A 20,036-nucleotide genomic window follows, 5' to 3' on the forward strand; every position below is an offset into this window, starting at 1 on the left:
TGTCTACTGTCATTTGCTAAAATTTCTTCCAGAAAAGTTACTCAATTACTTAGAAGTTTTTCCCCTTCCCCTCCACAAATTATACAGACATCAAATACAGTGAAAGCAGGGGTTATAGTGTGAGGGAGGGACATACAAAGCAACAAAGAAATAATCATATAAATGTGTTATAAACAATCGCATGAAAGAAAAAAACATTTGAATACACAGCTTAGAGTTCATTTCCCTACCATCACTTTATCTGACCTTTTCTGCTTGACTCAGATATATACTACATATTGCAAATGAGGGAAACCATGGGAAAAAATAGGGATACAGGTGGACCTATTGCAACAATGAGATGTACAAGTCGTTATGTCAAAATATGAACTTTACAACTTTGGTGGGGTGGGGGTAACGGGGAGGATGGGGTAGGGCGGCGGGGGCGGATGGGAAGGGATGGGAAGGGGAAACAAAGGAGGAGGCTACAATGCTTGATAAGAAATGTACTCATTATCTTGCCCATGTAATTGTAACCCCTCTGTACAGTATTTTCAAAATAAAAAATAAAAAAATAAGATAAATTTCTTAGAAGTGATGCATAATTCCTAGGTATCCCAGTTATCACATATACTTTTGGATTGAACTATCTCTGTATAACCTCAAACGGAAAAAATACCCTCAAAATAAACAGAAATCACATCTTTGTTTTAAATGTAGTGGTTTACAAAGAGTTTTTAGCCAACACCAAAAACATCTTTTTAGCTATTCTGCATTTTGTGTGAAGAAGTTTTAACAATAGTTTTTTTCCTGATATGCAATTCACTTACAATGTATTATTTCCTTTTATTGTATACATATTAGTCCTTTGGACGTGAATTGTACTTTCATAGGTCTCCAAAGCCTAATTTTCACAAACTTGCATTTCTTCAAATAGAAATGCTGTAAATTTTAGAACAGACATTAAAATAAATATAAAATTCAGTTACAGAAATTTGCCCAGCATACATCCTCTATAGTGTGTCTTTTCAAAATTTGTTTTTGGGGATCATTTCCAGGTCTCACACATACTGTTCAAGTTCACTGTCAATTAACTACATTCTCTGTCCAAAAAAGTTTTTTACTTCTGTTTAATACATTCATAGAAGTGTAATACCTGGATCCTATACAATTCTCTTTCATCTTTTGAAGACTTGAAAACTTGTTTGCTAAAATGATTGCAGTATTATACGAATCGATCACTATGAGAAGTATATCAATTTATCCACAAATACGTTACTATATTTTGCGTCCTTTTTTATATTATGGTCATACTAGTGAGTTTTCTTTTCATTATTTCTTAGACACTAAAGAGAATCTTATTTCATATGCTCCTCCTATTGACTATTAATTTACATATGTTATTTAAAGAAATATTCTATTCAGGAAAAAATTTATATACAATTAGAAGACATAAAAATACTTAAGTTTAAGAATCATTGTAGCATTAACATTGTAGCATGAACAAATATGTGCACTCTATCTGTTGGATATGCTTTCATTTCTGTTATAGTGTCCCTTGAATTATGAAAGGTTATCACTTGATATAATCCAGTTCTTGCTTTTCTTTAGGCATTAATGTTTTCCATATCAAATGTTTAGAAACCTTTACTGATCAACATCATGAAATTTTACATTTATGTTTTATTGTTTTTTAAATCTCACATTTAGTTTGATAATCATTCTTTATAAGATTTGAGGTAGGCCAGGTGCCAGTGGCTCATGCCTGTAATACTAGTTACTGAGGAGGCTGAGATCTGAGGATCGTGGTTTAAAGCCAGCCCGGGCACGAAAGTCCATGAGACTCTTATCTCCAATAAACCACTAGAAAACAGGAAGTTTTGTTGTTGCTCCAGCGGTAGAGTGCTCACCGTGAGCTGAAGAGCACATGCACAGTGCCCATGCCCAGAGTTCAAACCCCATGACCAACATACAAACAAACAAAGTATTGAGGTAGTAGTCTAAGATCATTCTTGAAATCTAGAGAGGCAATAGTGCCAATAAAACCATTTAAGATTCTGTTTTTATTTCATAAAGTCATAGCATCCTTTTCAAAAATCTGTGGACCATAAAACTAAGAAATTATTTTGACAAATCTGTTACCTTCTTCTTTGTGTCTGTTCTTAAAGTAGAACTATGTTGTCTTCACTACTAAACATGGTAACACTATTAAAAGCTAGTATGAAGGCTCAAGCTACACCATTTTACAAGATTGCTCTGACTGACCTGTATTCCTTGAATTTACATACGAGATTATTGAGCAGGTGGACCAATATTCTACAGAGCTATCTAAATATATGATAGTCACTCATATTTTACAACTTGTGAAAATAAAAACCCATGATATTATATATAGAAAATGTCTTTTGAGACTGCTGAATGCAACTAAAATTAGTTTAGGAATGAGTTAAGACTTAGATAACAGTACAGCATAATAAAGCTGAATGATAACGACTTGAGATGTACTGCAGAAGACAGTGAGAGGGGGAAGAATGGTGGACCACGTAGGAGCTGTATGTCACTGGTATTGTTTCAAAAAACAGAAAGACTTCAGAAAAGAGAAGGAGAAAAATAAAGTGTCCTGAATCTAGTTTCTTTTTAATCCACCTGATAGTTTGGACTGAAAGTCAGATAACATGGGAAAAAATAGAAAATAAAGCATTGTATAGATCTGTTACAATGTAAAGAAGTTGTAATAGGAATATAATTAATTTCTAAAAAAATAAGAGAAAGAATAACAATAACAAGTGCTAACGTGGATAGAAGATGGATCACATTTTATCATATGTAATTTTGAAAAAACATACTAGGAATGTAAATTTAAAAGTCATAATTTAGAATTCAATTTGTATTATAACTAGATAGTATAGCTCAGTGGTAAAACATTGGCCTAACATATGTGAAGCAATTGTGTGATCTCCCAAGCATTAGAAAGTACACACAAAGCACACACACAAAAAAACCAAATAAACACACACACAATTAGTTATTATCATATTAAACAGAGGAAATTATCACAAATAGTAAAAGTATTTTAATATATGAAATCACAATATTGCTCATACTATTTAAAACTTTAGTAGAAATAAAATAGTCACAAGATACTTGGATTCTTATAGATTAAGTAAATTGAAAATTCAGAAATAAAAGACATGAGAAATTTGCAAACAAGTTTTAAATAATAATCATTTTGAAATATGTGTCCTTTTATTTTGACAAAAGATTGATGTTGCTGGTGTTTTAACTCAAGATTTAGAATATGATAACCAGGAGCTCTATATCTTGCTAGGGATGACTATATCTCTAATCATTTCACTCTGGAAATTTTATGATAAGGTCTCATAGTTTCTCAGTCTCTCCTGAATTACAAACCCTATTTACACTTACCGTTGTAGTTAGAAAAATGGAAAGCACAAATCACTATGCCCAGCTCAAACATTTTTTTAAATTCAATTACAAATATTTCCAAATAATGACCAGGTAATAAAGCCTTTTTAAATAAAGTATGTGCTTCTTGAAAATACACTATTTGTTAAATGGGCAAATATGTTTAGAACTAAAGAAAATAAATTTATTTAAATTCACCAACCATATAAAATTTAAGAAAATAATTTTTAAATATTCACATGTTAACTATTTTGAAAGCAAACTAAATGTCTGAATAATTTACATGTGTTAAAATTATGCAAAACTAAATTAACTAATCCTAAAACTCAGAAAAAAGAATTACCCTAAAGAAACAATAGAAAATAATTAAGTTAAAAATTTGAAATTTACAAAATAAAATGACGTGTATTCTTTAGTTGACTTAAGTAACTGTAAACCCTCTGTATATCAATTTTATAATAAAAAATGCATGAAAAAAGAAAGAACAGTACCCATTGGTCAATAGCCACAGGAAAAACATCAGTAGTTTTTTTGTGTGTGTGCAAAAACATCAGTGGAATAGATAAAAATATTTCTTCCATAATAAATGTACTCAATACCTTACTTATGTAACTGTATCCCTTCTGTACATTACCTTTACAATAAAATTAAATTGAAATTAAAAATAAACTAAATAACATACCAATTAAAAATTCATAGGGAGCATGGAAGGTGGCTCAGTGGTGGAGCCCTTGCCTTGCATGCTTGAGGCCCTTGGTTCGATTCCTCAGCAAACATAAACAGAAAAAAAGCTGGAAGTGGTGCTGAGGCTCAAGTGGTCACGTCCTAGCCTTGAACTAGCCTTGAGAACAGCGCCCAGGCCCAGAGCTCAGGTTCCAGGACAGGAAACCCCCCCCAAAAAAAACATAATTACTAGAAGCCATTGGTTAAAAACTTTTTACAAAACTGCCCTAAGTACCCAAGTAATATAATTTGATGATACTATCTAAATACTTCAACTTCAGCAGAGAAGCCAAAAGTTTAAAAACTGTTACAAAGTAAAGTAATAAATCAGAATATATTACTATTAATAATAATCATAAGATGAACTTATAGTGGTAGTCAAATTTGTAAGAATGAGGCAATTTGCCATTCGTTTGCACTTAATAAGTGAGAAAGAATTTTCTAGATCTTTTTAAATATATAATAAGTTTAATGAAGAAACTATTCTGTTACATCATATGATAATCAGAAGAAGCTGATATTAGAACAAAGAGCAGATTGTACTGTTTTGGATGTTAATGTATATACTTATTTTGGTTGTGGGAAATTGTGTTCAAATTGGGCATTTTTTTTGTTAGAGTGGTGTCATATCAGTGGTTAATTTTAGGATAGAGTTTCCCTTTCCACAAGAATATGCACCTGATCTGTCTTTTTAGCCTTCCCATTATCAATGGCATACGAGTTGCACACCAACTTGTCTAGCTTCCTACCTTGACTGGCTTGGATTCTGTAGTCCTTCCAATCTTAACCTGTAGATAGTGCAGGATGGTGGAAATGATCCAATGCACCCAGCTATAGATTGAGAAGAAAGTCCACTAAACTTCCTGTTCTCAAGCCTCCTCACTAGTTAAGAGTTCAGATGGGAGCCCCTGGTACCAAGCAGTAAGAGTATTTCTTAAAGCAACTAGACATATATATGACTTATGCATGTGAACACCTCAGGACAAGAATAAAAGAGCAGTGAAGCATAGAGGACAGGCCCAATTTTAACTAGCTACTTGGAGGCTGAATAAGCTTAGCTAGCTACTCTGGAGGCTGAGATATGAAGACCACTATTCAAAGCCAGTCCAATCATGAAAATAAATGCGATTATCTCCAAAAATCAGAAGTGGAACAATGGCTTAAGTGGTAAATCAATATCCTAGATCACAGAAGCATAGAGATGATGAAAGAATGAGTACTTGCACATGCGCGTGCATGTATACATGTACATGTGTACACAAACACACACACACAAACATAAGTATTGCAATGCGAAGTTCTTTTTCTTACCTTGCAGTACTCTATTTCCCTGTATTAGTTTACAAATTAACAAAATCAGCTAACCACCTATTTACCTACAACTCATCATGTTTCTCTAAAGTCAACTCTCTTTTTGGAAACATGATTTATTTGGCCCAAATGTAAACTATTCAGGAGTTTGATTCTTCTCCCTCAATTGTGTAGAATTAGATGATTGTTTAGCTTCATCCTAGCAACATAATTTGAGAAACCCTACATCAAGCAACGTAATTCTTTCACTAGAAGGGAAGCCTCTTTCAAACAATTAATAATAGGTTTTCCTTCTTCTTGCTAGCATCTGTAGTTTTATTATCTTCATATATTTCATGATCTGTCCGTGTATGACGAAGACTGCTGTGAAAATGAAAAGACCCTTCGCAGCACTTATCATTTATATACCATTCATAGATATGAAGGTGTTTAAATATTACTCAAATTGCTTTGGAATAAATCATGTTCACATTGACTATCGTGAAAAATAAGGATTGGTTTCTCAGCACATTAGGTAAGAACTTGATGGAAAGAAACCAGAAAAGTGAGGAACAACTCAACATATACATTCAAATGAAACAAAACAACCCAAGAAAACAAATTAATTCAGTATTCTAAAACCTGCGGAAAATGACCTGACTTAAAAAAAAATCAGCAATGACAAACTTATGAAAATCTTGACTACATTTGAGTCTACTCTTGTGAGGATAGAGGTTAAAGCGCAGACTGGACAGAAAGATCTTTACACAATGATATGTACCTGTTATTCTAAATTCCAGGAAGAATAACATAACGTGGACTGAGCCCAAGATCATACACAAGTATCTGAAAAATAATCAGGATAATTTAGGGCTGGAGACGTGACAAAGTGGTAAGAACACCCATTTAGGGGGCACAAGACACTCAATTCAAAATCTAATATTATGGGTATTAAAGTAAAAAGCTATGATTTTAAATAAGTGGTATAATTGTAAGATTTGAGTATTTGAGTGGAAAAATGCATGAGAGAGATAGAATATACCCATGGTACAATGCTTTCAATTTAAGTGAAAATGTTTTGTGGTACTTCAGACAAAATAGAGTTACCTCGCAAATGAGCATGGTTGTGCATTTGTGTGATGGAATTACTTTACTTACACAGGTGTAAATTAAATAGATTTTATTTGGGTAGATTGTGCTTCTTGAACTAAGAACCTGGATGATGTCCCTGAGATTTTTCTCTCAAAGCTACCACTCTATTACTTTGAGCCACAGTTCCAATTCTGATTTTCTTTTGGTTGTTTGGTGATAAGAGGCTCCTGGACATTCCTTCCCAGGATGGCTTCAAACCATGATCATCAGATCTCAGCCTCCGGAGCAACCAGGATGCCAGGCAATAGCCGCCGATATTTTTCATAATTTAGTAAATTGTACAGTTCTTGAAATTATTAATTATCATTATAACCTGTGTAATATATGTGTGTTTGTATATATCAATGCATACAAATAGAAATACTTCAACATATTTTTGTATCTACAGTAGATTTATGAAATCATCCATTATAAAATAAAATGGAAACTAAAGTTAATAAGGAGCAAAACAAAGGAAATTATCACATGTCTTATTGGTGAATGGAATACGAATTGCGAAAATCACTTTGGGAAAACCATCTCTATGTTAACAAAATGGATAAGAGCTATTATTTCCAATCCATCTAATTGCCCATATTGTGCAACCTTACACATGAGTGTCAAAATCAAACCACACTTTTAGCCTTTGTTTTTAACTCACCTGTTACAAATTATGGGTTAGATGAAGTAATCAAATAAAGATTATAATAATATTATGTGAGGCTATGAATTAGAGTTGAAAATGATTTTAAATGTGATAATAGCTAATTAAATTGCATACTTCTTACTTTTACTCTGTCATGTACCTCATTCTCACATTAGGAAAATACATAGAAGGTTCTCACTAAATTATATGTACATTTATGATATAATGTATTGAAAGAATATGGGCACAGTGTGGTTTTAGGTTATTGAGACCTGTAGGGGGAAGTGTGTTTTTGAAGATTTGCAATACATTGGGATGAAGATGAAGGGAGGGATGTGCTTATTCTGGAAAACTGGCTAGAGGATTGTTCCCATAATGGTAGTGATGAATTCTTCCAAAAGGTTACTGTAAAATCACTTTCACAACCATAGCAAAGTTACGAAAACAGCTCAGATGCCCTTTGGAGGAGTGATGGTTGGAGAAAGTGTGGCACATATACACAATTGGATTGCACCTATCCATTTTGAAGACTGTTACATTATTTGAAATGAAATGGATAGATCTAAAAATATATTAATGAGCTAAGTCAGAGCCAGACAAACCAAGAACAAGTGTTATGTCTCATATTTCGAAGCTAGAACTTTATACAGGTTTACGCAAAAATATTAACCAAAGCATGCTATTTGCAGAGGAGTATTTCAAAAGTGTATTTTCTTATAAAATTGAACTTTTAATCCAACAAAATATATGTCAGGAAACTATCACTTGGAAGGTGTGAGGGGAAGTCAAAAGGAAGGAATAAAGAGATTTATGGAGGAAGAGAGTGAAAGTATATTATTCAATGCAGATAGTATGAAACTAGAAAAAATTAAAGTGGGGTGAGGTTTGAAAGGGTGTGGAAAAGTTATATAAAGATCCATTATACTTAAAAAAACTGATTTGTTGAATGGAAATTCCATTGTCCAAGTATTTAAGATTATAAGAATATAATTAAAAACATTGGAGACATCTGATCTTTAATTCTATTTCCATCTCTTTTAAAAAATGAAATAGTTTGCTCTATAAATTGATCAGAGGGATGAATTTCTTGGCTAGCTAGATCATTGCACATCTGTCTCTCTCTTCCTCTCTCCCCTTTCATGGTTCTCATCGGTAATATGATTGCTCCATAATTATCCTAATTTATTTTGCTTTTATATTTTTGGTTGCATCATTTCACTTTCTGCTCAGCCATTTCCCAAGTAATTTAAATGGAAGACATTATTTCCTATTTTCTCATTCCTAAAATAAGCTGCACATGAAGACACCACTGGTCCTCATTTTCAGTCTGTACCTTTGAATACGGAGGAAAACCTTTCCTCTGCTCTCTATCAATTCCCTACTCTCCAGTTAGAATAATTTAGAATAGTAAAAATGAAAAAAGAGAAAATAAATAATAGTGAAAAAAACAGATACCAAAAATTCACCGGATATTTCTGACCAGTTCATCCAATGTGAACTATTGGGGAAATACATGAACACCTCATACTCACTGGCACTCAAAGTCTCTGGCTAGGCAATTCTGATGAAGATGAGGAACAAGATGAAAAAGTGAGAAATTGTATCAATTGCAAGAGAAAAATGGAATAGGATCCAAGCAAATTTCTTTTTTGGTCTGCTGAAAATAATCACCTTACTACAGTGCAGAGACTACTTTCCAAAAAGGCCACTCATGTGAATACTAGTGATGACGATAAGTACACCCCTCTTCATTGAGAAGCATTCAGTGGACACTTAGACATTGTCTATGAGTTGGGGGCTCAAGGTAGATATTCATGTAATAATTGTGAATGGTTGGACACCCCTGCACAGTACTTATACATGGAATAATAACAGAGTGGCTTCTTTATTTCATCATGATGCAGCTACCAATGGCCAAACTAAAGGCCTCTTGACCCCCTTGCATCTTGCTGCTGGGAATAGAAATAGCAAAGATATGCTAGATATCCTTCTGTTGAAACATTATATCAAACCAGGTCTGAAGCACAACTTGGAAGAAACTGCATTTGATATTGCCAAAAGAATAAGTATGTATCACTACCTCTTTGAAGTTGTGGAAAGCTGTACAAATTGTTCTCCTAAGTCCTAATGGTTTGGGTAAATTTCTTAAATTTCAAAATTGCCAGTCCATCCTATGTGTCCATACAAAATATTTTCACAATACAAAGCAACAGCAATATCTTACTTTAAAAATTCATGAATTCCATGGTATTCTTCCAAGTGAATTGCCTGACTTTGATGTCAATATACATTCAAGTTGTTTGTATGCATCTATAATGATTTCTGTAGCGTTTGTGATTTTTTAATAAGAAATAATTTTAACTTATCTGTTGAAATGAGTAGTACAAAAACTAAAGATATTTCTGGTGCTTGCCTGAAAAAAGTATATTTTAAAATATTTAGTATTCTGTTTGTATAATATCCATAATCTAGTTCATTCTCTCCTAGATATAATACTTTGAATTCGATACTGTTTTATAATATATATGTTCATTAATGTGTCCTTTCAGATTGCATTCCATATAGAAAAGGTTTAAGATTCCTTTAATTCCTAGATACTTATAGAATTTTATTTCTTTGGGATAAAATGAAAATTGTTATCTAATATCAAAACTTTTATAAAGGTTATGCAATGTAAAGACCTTTATAAAAAGGTGAAGATTGAATGGTGTAAAACTACCTTTTATTCCTATGAATTACATGTATAATTACACTTGTATATTTGTAATCAACTGTTTTTCATTTCTTCACAAATTTTCATATCATCCTTGTGCAAGAGCCATGTTAATCTATGTATTATAATTTGGGTGGATTTGCTGCTGAAGAATGTAGTTTCCTGTAAATTTAAGTAATTAATGATGCAATCTTAAGACAGGCATATATCCTTGGTTGCCTATTTGTAACAAGGAAACCTTATTGTTTCCTAAATTGCTATTCATCTTATTCTGTAAAATTCTGTTTATGGTGGAAAAAACTTATATTGATAGGTCCACCTGCATCCATATTTAAAAAAAAATTTTTCCCTTCCCCTCCACAAATTATACCAACATCAAATACAGTGAAAACAGGGGTTATACCATGTGGGAGGGACATACAAAGTAACAAAGAAATCATCTTATAAATAAGTTAGAAATAATTACAGGAAAAAAATTTGAATTCTTATTTTGGGGTTCATTTCACCTAACATCAACTTATCTAACAATTTCTGCGTGTCTCAGACATACATTAATAATTGCTAATAAGGGAAACCATGGGACCTATGTTACTTTGGGCCTGGCTTACTTCACTTAATATCATTTTTTCCAAGTTTTCCATTTCCTAACAAATGGGGCAATATCATTCTTTCAGATAGAGACGTAGAATTCCATTGTGTATATATACCACATTTTCTTGATCCATTCATCTACTGAGGGGCATCTGGGTTGGTTCTATATTTTAGCTATGGTAATGCTGCAATAAATATATTTGTGCTGGTAGCTTTTTTATGGTCTAGTTTGTGATCATTTGGGTAAATGCCCAAAAGTGTGATTGCTGGATCATAGGGAAGCTCTATGTGAAGTCTTTGGAGGAACCTCCATACTACTTTCCAAAGTGGTTGAAAAAGATTACACTCCCATTAACCATGCATTAAGGTTCCCTTTTGTCCACATCCCCTCCAGCATCTGTTCTTATTAGAGTTCTTGATTATAGCCATTCTAACTTGGGTGAGGTGATATATCAATGTTGATTGATTTGCATTTCTTTTATGGCTAGGGACGTTGAGCATTTCTGCATGCGTTTATTGGTCATCCTCCTTTCCTCTTCAGAGAAGAGTCTCTTTAAGTCTTTCGCCCACTTATTTACTGGGCAGTATTTTCTTTGAGTATTTGTGTTGGGGGATTTAATTTTTTGATTTCCAGGTCTGTTTTAGGTTTGAAACCCTTGTCGGTTGTATGGCAAGAGAAGATCATCTCCAATTCCGTGGGCTTTCTATTGATCTTGCTAGTTATGTCCTTTGCCATGCAGAAGCTCTGCAATTGCATGCAATCCCATTTGTTCAATTTTTCTTTCATTTGTTTTGCTTCTGGGTTTCTTTTCAGAAAATTTCAGCCTTTGTCAAGGAGACCTAGGCTTTCTACGATTCCATCCTGTAATGTTTAAAGAATATTTGCTTTCACTCCGAGGTCTTTGATCCATTTGGAGTTGATTCTAGTACAGGGTGATATACAAGGATCTAGCCTTAATTTTCTACAAGTGATTAACCAATTTTGCTAGTACCATTTACTGATCAGCCTGTCTTTCTTCGATTTTATCTTTTTAGATCCTTTATCAAATATTAGATGATTATGGGTCTGTAGGTTCATTTCTGTGTTTTCAATTCTAGTGCATTGTTCCTGAGGTCTTTTCTTGTGCCAGTACAAAAGTGTTTAAATTACTATGGCTTTGTAGTAGAGTTTGAAATTTGGTATTGATATTCCTCCAACACTGTTCTTTCTGTTAAGGATCGCTTTTTGCAATTAGGGGTCTTTTGTTGTTCCATATGAATTTTTGGATTGCCTCTTCTATTTCCTTGAAGAAGGGGGTTGGAATATTGATAGGTATGGCATTGAACTTGTAGATAGCCTTGGGAAATATTGCTATTTCACAATGTTCATCATTCCTATCGAGGAGCATGGGAGGTTTTGCCAATTTCTAAGTTCTGTTTTGATTTCCTTTTTCAGATTTTTAAAGTTTTCATAATAGAAGTCATTCACTTCTTTGGTTAAGTTAATTCCTAGGTATTTTATTTTTGTGGAGCTATTACAAATGGAAAACCTTTCTTGATTTGAGCCACGCTTTTCTCATTGTTGGCATATAGGAAAGCCATTGATTTTTGAGGGTTAATTTCATACCCTGCTATTTTGCCCAAGTTTTGAATTAGCTTGAGTAATTTGGGAGTGGAGTCCGTGGGATTCCTTAAATACAAGATTATGTCATCTGCAAAGAGGGAGAATTTTACTTCTTCTTTCCCTATTTGCATCCCTTTTATTTTGGCATCTTGTCTTATTTCTGTAGCTAGGTATTCTAATACTAAATTGAAGAGAAGTTGAGAGTGGACATCCTTGTCTCATTCCTGTGTTAAGAGGAAATGGCTTTAGTTTTTCACCATTAATTATAATGCTGGCTGTAGGTTTTCCATATACAGCTTTTATTGTATTGAGGAATGTTCCATAGATTCCTAATTTTTCCAGAACCTTTATCATAAAGGGGTTTTCGATCTGGTCCAATGCTTTTTCTGCAGCTGTTGAGATAACCATGTGCTTTTAATCCTTGATCTTGTTGATGTGATAAATTATATTAATTGATTTGTGTATATTGAACCAGTTTTGCATCCCTGAAATGAATCTTGTAGATTGTGGTGTATGATTTTTTGGATGAATTGTTGAATTTGATTGGCCAAACTTTTGTTGAAAACTTTGTATCAATGTTCATCAAAGAAATGGGTCTATAGTTCTCTTTCTTTGATGATTCCCTGCCTGGTTTTGGGATCAAGGTTATGATGGCTTCATAGAATGAGTTTGGTAGTGACCTTTCTCTTTCAATTTCATTGAAGAGTTGGAGGAGTATTGGTGTGAGCTCTGTTTTGAAGGTCTTGTACAATTCTGCTGTAAAATCCATCTGGTCCTGGGATTTTCTTAGATGGGAGGTCTCTTATTGCTGTGTCTATTTCAACGCTTGATATGGGCCCCTTAAGATGCTTTAACTCATCTTGTTTTAGTATTTGCATGTTGATAATTGCTAGCAAAAGGTCCATTTCTGCCAAGTTTTCAAACTTATTAGCATAAAGGTTTGAAAATATTCCCTTAAAATGTTCAGAATCTTGGTTGTTTCCGTGGTGATGTTTCCATTCTCATCTCTGAGTTTATTTATTTGGGTGTGTTCCTTCTTTTTCTGATAAGACTTTCTAAGGGTCTGTCAATTTTGTTAATTTTTTCAAAGAACCAACTCTTTGTTTTGTTGATTCTTTCTGTTTTTTGTTTATTCTAATTCGTTTAACTCTGATTTAATGTTAATTATTTCTTTCTATCTATTGAATTGGAGTTTATCTTGCTGCTCTTTGTCAAGGTGGTTCAGATGTCTCATTAATGATATCTCTAATTTGTTGGTGTAGGAACTCAGAGCTATAAACTTGCCTCTGAGTACTGCCTTTGCAGTGTCCCAGAGGAGCTGGTAATTTGTGTGTTCATTTTTGTTGAATATCATGGACATTTGAATTTCCTTTATAATCTCTTCCATGACCCCCTGTTTATTCAACAGTGTGTTGTTCAGCCTCCATGTGTTAAAAGACTTTTTTGGTGGCTTTTGGTGTTGAGTTCTAATTTTATTCCCTTGTGGTCTGACAGAATGCAAGGTGTAACTTCAGTGTTTCTGAATTTGGACAAGTTTGCTTTGTGACCTAAAGTGTGATCTCTTTTGGAAAATGTACCATGTGCTGCAGAGTAAAACGTGTATTTTGATGCTACTGGGTGAAATATTCATTCAGTAGATGTCTGTTAAATCTAGTTGATCTATGCAGTTGTTTAGATTTGTGGTTTCTCTGTTGATTTTTTTGCCGATTTGATCTATATAGTGGGGATAGCGGTGTGTTAAAATTCTCAACAGTTATTGTCTTTGGATCTATGTGAGATCTGAGGGAAAATAGTGTTTCTTGGATATATTTGGGTGCTCCATTGTTTGGCAATTCCATATTTAGAATTGTAATATCCTCCTGAAGTAGAGAACCCATAAGTCGTATGTAGCCACCTTCTTTAACTCTTAACACTAATTTTAATTTGAAGCATGTTTTATCTGATATTATTATTGCAACTGCTTCCTGTTTATGGCAGCCGTTTGCTTGGTAGATTTTATTCTAGCCTTTCATTATCAAAATGTGTTTGTTTTTATGAGCAAGGTATGACTCTTAAAGGCAAGAGATAGAATTATCTTGCTTTTTAATCCAACTAGACAGACTATTTCGCTAAATTGGAGCTTTAAGTCCATTAATGTTGAGAGGTAGGACTGAGAGGTGTTTGGTAGCTTCTGCCATGCTATCCACCTCCGTGGGGGCTGTGGAAACTTGGTTCTTCCTATGGTTCTTGGATTCTCAGTTTGGGTGTAGTTTCTTAGCCATTATTGTGGTCTTGTTGGTTTTCTGTGTGTAGGCCATCTTAAAGTATTTTTTGTAGGGCTGGTTTGGTAGAGATATGTTTTTCTTTGCTATGGAAGGTTTTTATTTGACCTTCGGTTATGAAGGAGAATTTAGCTGGGTACAGTATTATTGGTTGAAAATTGTTTGTCTTTAGGGCATGGCATACAGCCTTCCAGGCTCTTCTTGCTTTAATTATCTCTGCTGAAAAATATGAGATGATTCTAATTGGTTTTCCTTTATAGGTGATTGATCTTTTCTGCTTGACATCTTTTAGGAAGTTATTCTTGGTCTGAATTGATCCTGTGTGGATTATAATGTGACAATGGGAAGTGCTGTTCTGGTCTGGTCTATTTGGGGTTCTACAACCATCTTGTATCTGAATAGGCCTATCTTTTTGTATGTTTGGGAAGTTCTCTGCTAGGATCCTGTTAAACAAATTTCCTAGACAATTAACTTCTGTCTCTAGGTGCTCCTCTGCACCAATTGTCCTCAGAGAAGGCCTTCTGATTGTCTATTCCAAATGTTGAATAGATCTAACATGTTTCTTCGATTTGTCTTGGATAGTTGTATGTTCTTTTTAATACCTAGGCTCTCTTCAATCCCTGAGATTCAATCTACTGCATGGCCTAACCTACTGTTAAGTCTTTCTACTTGGCTTTTTATTTCTTTTCCTTTCAATTGGTCACCTTTGTAGGCTTCAGATTCTTTGTTGGAACTTTGTTTTAGAAATTGTGTAAGCTTCTTTACTTCCTTAATTTGGTGTTCTCAAATCACTTAGTTGATTGGTTATGGTTTACTTGGACTCCCATTCCTGCTGTCGGGCTCCATTCAGCATTCCCTTTGTGGTCTCTAAATTCTTTCAGATATCTGTTTATGGATTCCATGAATGCCTCTATTGATCTTTGTCTATTCTCATACTGCTGTCACAATTCCTGTGTTACTCTTTGATTAGCTTCCTCACGTTCATGCAATTCCTGTAGTTCTCTTTGTCTTTTCTCAGCCTGCTCACGAAATTCCTGTCTCTCTTCGTCTGTTCTCTGCCTGCTCACACAATTCCTTTCTATCTCTTTGACTGTTCTCAGCCTGCTCACGCAATTCCTTTATTTCTCTTTGTTCTCAACCTGTTCATGCAATTACTGTATCAATCTTTGAGTAGTTTCCTCACAGTCACTAGATTCCTGTTGTTTGGTTTGCCTCCTCTCTCTCCCTATCACGTTCAAACTGAGTCCTTTGCAAGCTTTCAGTCTTTTCATTCACCACGTTTACCAGTAGTGTTTTTAGTTCTTTGCAGGAACTCTCCTCTGGATTATTCATTAACTGTTCTGTCACTGGATTATCATGAATGAGAGTTCAGATACCCACACTTGCCATTTTTCTCCTGTTTTCCGGCTTGTTCTGCACACTTGATATGAAAGTGAGACCAATTTTTTTCTAAAACACTATTGTAAGGCAAGCATCAACCAAAGTCCTGTAGTTGCACAGTCAAAATGGCTGTAGATACAACCTAGTTCAACAGATACAATCTATTCAACATCAAACAACTATGCATTAATGGGCTAAGAACAACAAAGACGAATTTTTCAAATCAGAAATATTATGTTTACGGAGAAATGTGGGGAAAAATAGGATTAGAAGCATGTGGAGAGGTTAAAGTAAATTTAACCAAGTCCTAATCTCAGAGAGGGAAAGGGATTGGACAGAATGACAGGAGAGAAATTAAAAAGAAGAAAATCAAAAAAGAAAAATTTAAATTTAAAAAGTGAAACACTTAAAAATTATGTGACTTTAAAAAGTGATATTGAGAGAAGAAAAGGATAGGATGACAGGAGTGGTATGATAGAAAGGAGACAAGAAAAACTAAAAAATAAAAATTCTTAGAAGTATTTACTTGAAAATTATATGTTATAAAGATATAATACTTCTATTAAAATGTTAAGCCTGTTTCTGGGTGTTTAGCCCCGAGGAAGGGCACCTGCCCAACGTGTGCAAGGCCCTGGGTTCGGTGCTCAGCCCTGGGGAAAAAAAAGACCAAAAAAATGTTAAGCCTAAAAGTTTGTGAATTAAGTAATACATTTCTGGATTAATCATGTACACAATAGGGGATAAGTTCTAATAAACCATGATGGGTATTTATCTGGGGATGAGTCAAAACAGCAGTTAAGTCACGCAAAAAAAAAGAAAGACAAAAAAATAAAAAAAAATTTAAAAAGGACCAAAGGTCAATAGCGATTTTTTAAAAAAAGCAAACACACACACACACACACACACACACACACACACACACACACACACACACACCTAAAATAAAAATTAAGAGAAGAATTAAAAATAGAAAACAATTTAAAAATATGGTACCAAAAAGAGTTCTTTAATTTTTTTGGGGGGGAGGGATGAGGAATGTGAAGATCCTGTGTCTCCCCTTTGTCTGTAACCAGTCTCTTCGTGGAGTGTCTGGTCTGTTTGTGGTGTTTGGTTTTCCTGTGGCTTGATTGATTTCTTACATCAGTTTGTTTGAGCAGTCAATAAAATGCTCTGCTTTATCTAGGATTTTGTGATCCTCCTTCAGGCTAGTTCAGTGGGAGGGAGATCTGCTTTGAGTATCATGAAAGAGAAAGATGGCTGTTTCCTCTAGTTTGGAGATGCTGTGATGAGGCTAAGTTCTGTTTAGTGTTGAGGCATTTCAGCAAACAGTATCTTTTCCCTGAGGGGCTAGCTCCTGAGACACTCCCAGAGCCCAGCCTGGATCCATTCTCAAGGTGTATGTTTACTGAATTTCAATTGATTGTCTAGGCTGCTGTAGGTAGGGGCAGCCTCTGGTTCTGTTAACCCACTGAAGATAGTCACTCCTCTGGGGGGGGCAGAACTCTCTCTGCTTGGGCTAGGTGACTTTCTCCTGAGTGGATCTGAGCCTGGAAGGTCAGGTCAGATTCCTGTGACTTGCTAAATGACTATTTTGTTTTCTTCCAAGACCTGAGTTGGAGCTAGTTGCTTGGCCTGGCCATTCTCCGTATCAAAGATGATGTCTGGTGGGGTCGGGGGAGGGGCAGCCTTCCCTCCTCTGCTCCATGAGAAGGAGTGAGGGTGTCAGGATTCTACTCAGACAGGAGTCTTTGTTCCTGGGTATCACTGGTATATGATCTGCAGGATGAATTTATCTGCTCCTTGTCAGTTCTTGTTGGTGTTGAGTAGAATCCTCTCACCCACTGCATATGGCGCTTTTGTCCTGGACTCTCTGTTGTAGATATGGTGGCTATGGGTGCCGTAACTGCTGCCACAACCGCGGCTACTGTCAAGTGCTCAGACCTGTCTTCTTGCCTGGATCTTCCCTCTCTAGCCAAACAATGTGTACAGTGATGGCACACTTGGTGTGATTATCTAGGCTAGTACTGTTCACTGGAACACTAAAGCTGCTTTGTATGTGAGAGTTTGTTTACCCTCCAGATTCTCCTCTACCATCTTCCTCCGACCTCCATGAAACTCTTTATATTTTATGTTGATTGGTTATTATACAACAATTACTTTTAAATGTACATGTCGTATCTAAAGATAGCCATATGAATATTCTCATGCAGCTCTTATTTATTTGTTATGTACTTTCAGTATTATGATATTTCTCTCTCTCTTATACTCTCTCTCATTTCCTCACTTTCTCTTTCATGCTTCATGTCTGCTACTTAGAATTTCTGGTGGTCTACTATTATCCTTCAGGATCCACTGGTTTGTGGGAACATGATAAAGACAATCAGTTACCCTTGACTTATTTAAGAGTTACAACAGTGATATGATGTTATTTGCCATTCTAAATGGTAAAACAACAGATCTAGGAATTCCTTTTCACTTTTATTACTATTATAAATTTTATCTCTCTAAGAATCATTGGGATGGATAAGATAATTTTAACCTGTGACCTAAAAGTACTTTTTCTTTTACAAACAACCTTTTGCTTTGAGTATCAGTGAGTAACTACATGTAATGAAACAAAGCTATCCTATGGAAAGTAGACTGAAGTTGTTCACAGGGATGAAAGACAAGATAATGGGGAAGTGAGTACAAAGGATACCCATCATAGAGCACAGATCCTCAGAGTAGTTTACCATGTACACTTTGTGAGAATGACAATGTGTTAGGGACTATAGATCAAATCACTGAACACTTGATATATATGCAAATATATTTATATATGTTTATATATGCATATATGTATGTGCCCTTATATATGTACACATGTATGTTACCATACTCACAAATACACACATGCATATACCCATGTATAAATGCACACATGGAGAAAGACACATAGTTACAGTCAACACAAGTTTCACTAGTTGTTGAATATGCCTTAAATGGAATGCTTGGAACCAAATATGTTGAAAACGTATTTGTCTCTAAGAGTTCTTTTACTACTCCTCTTACCTCTTAAAACTGGTACGTTTTAAGACATGAGATGCGACTTGCAAAATGCAGTACAAGTGATAGCAAGTCATTCGGAAATCTCAGTAATAAAGGTCATATGGTGTCTCCCTGCTCCCCACGGAATGCTTGCTCTTGTAGACACTCTCAACAACCAAAGTAGCAGGAGAATATCCTATCAGTGTATATACTATCAGAGGGGGTTGGAGGGAGGATTTGGGTGATGTGAGAGGAAGGGATGGTAGGGGAAAAAACAAAGGATTGGGTAACAATGCTCAATAAGAAATGTACTCATTACCTTCCTTATGTAACTGTAACCCCTGTGTACAGCGTCTTTACAATAAATATATATATTAAAAAGATACAAGGAAAACTTCTGTACTCATGGGAAGTTGTATTTATGACTCAGTATCAGTAAGGTATTGATTTTAGGACCACAGGCATATTAAAATTTTGGATCCTCAAACATTTTTCTTGAACACAGTACATTATTTACATTAGAATGTGCCCACAACCTAGTTCAGTGTAATCGCTATGAAACGTTTTACTACATTTTATGTTTGAAATGGAAAATAAAAGTATTTGCACTATCAACAGAAACAATTTTTTTTCAATTATTTTTTTGTCTTTTTGTCTGCATTTTGGGGATGGAATTGGGAGAGCAGTTTTGAAAAGCTCAAATTTCATCACCAAGAGCTGTCTGCAAAATGTAAAAGGATCTAATACAGCATCTTGAATAATATGGAACTCCAAGGAGAAGTACTTGAATTGAGACATTATCAGAAACTAACCACCCAAGGAATTTTTAGAAGCGCAGCTGCTAGATTTCTAATGGAAAGCTTTCATAACACTTTCTGAAACACAATTCAGAACCTCATTGAAGTGTAGATGGTTTTCCCTCACCTTTCTGTCAAGCTCAGTCATTACCAATCAACATACAGCTAATATTGAATAATCCTCTAATAACAAAATGTTGATGGAATGTCAATCCAGTTTAGGTTAAGAGCGTTAACCTAGTAATGAACTAGATGGTAAGTAAATCTGAAACTGTTGTAGGCTACAGAGGTTCAAGGAAAGGTAGGATCAATGGATAATACAGTATTTTTCCTGAGAAGAGAATTTGAAGGCAAGTTATTTTATAATGATTCATGTTAGGGAACAAGATAACTTCAGAGGAAGAGTCAGAAAATTTGTGGGAATCAGGGCCATCTGAAACTAATTTCCAGAGTGCAAACTGATTAAAAC

The sequence above is a fragment of the Dipodomys spectabilis genome, unplaced genomic scaffold, assembly GCF_019054845.1.
Source record: "Dipodomys spectabilis isolate Male_0828 unplaced genomic scaffold, ASM1905484v1 ptg000044l, whole genome shotgun sequence".
Lineage (NCBI taxonomy): Eukaryota > Metazoa > Chordata > Mammalia > Rodentia > Heteromyidae > Dipodomys > Dipodomys spectabilis.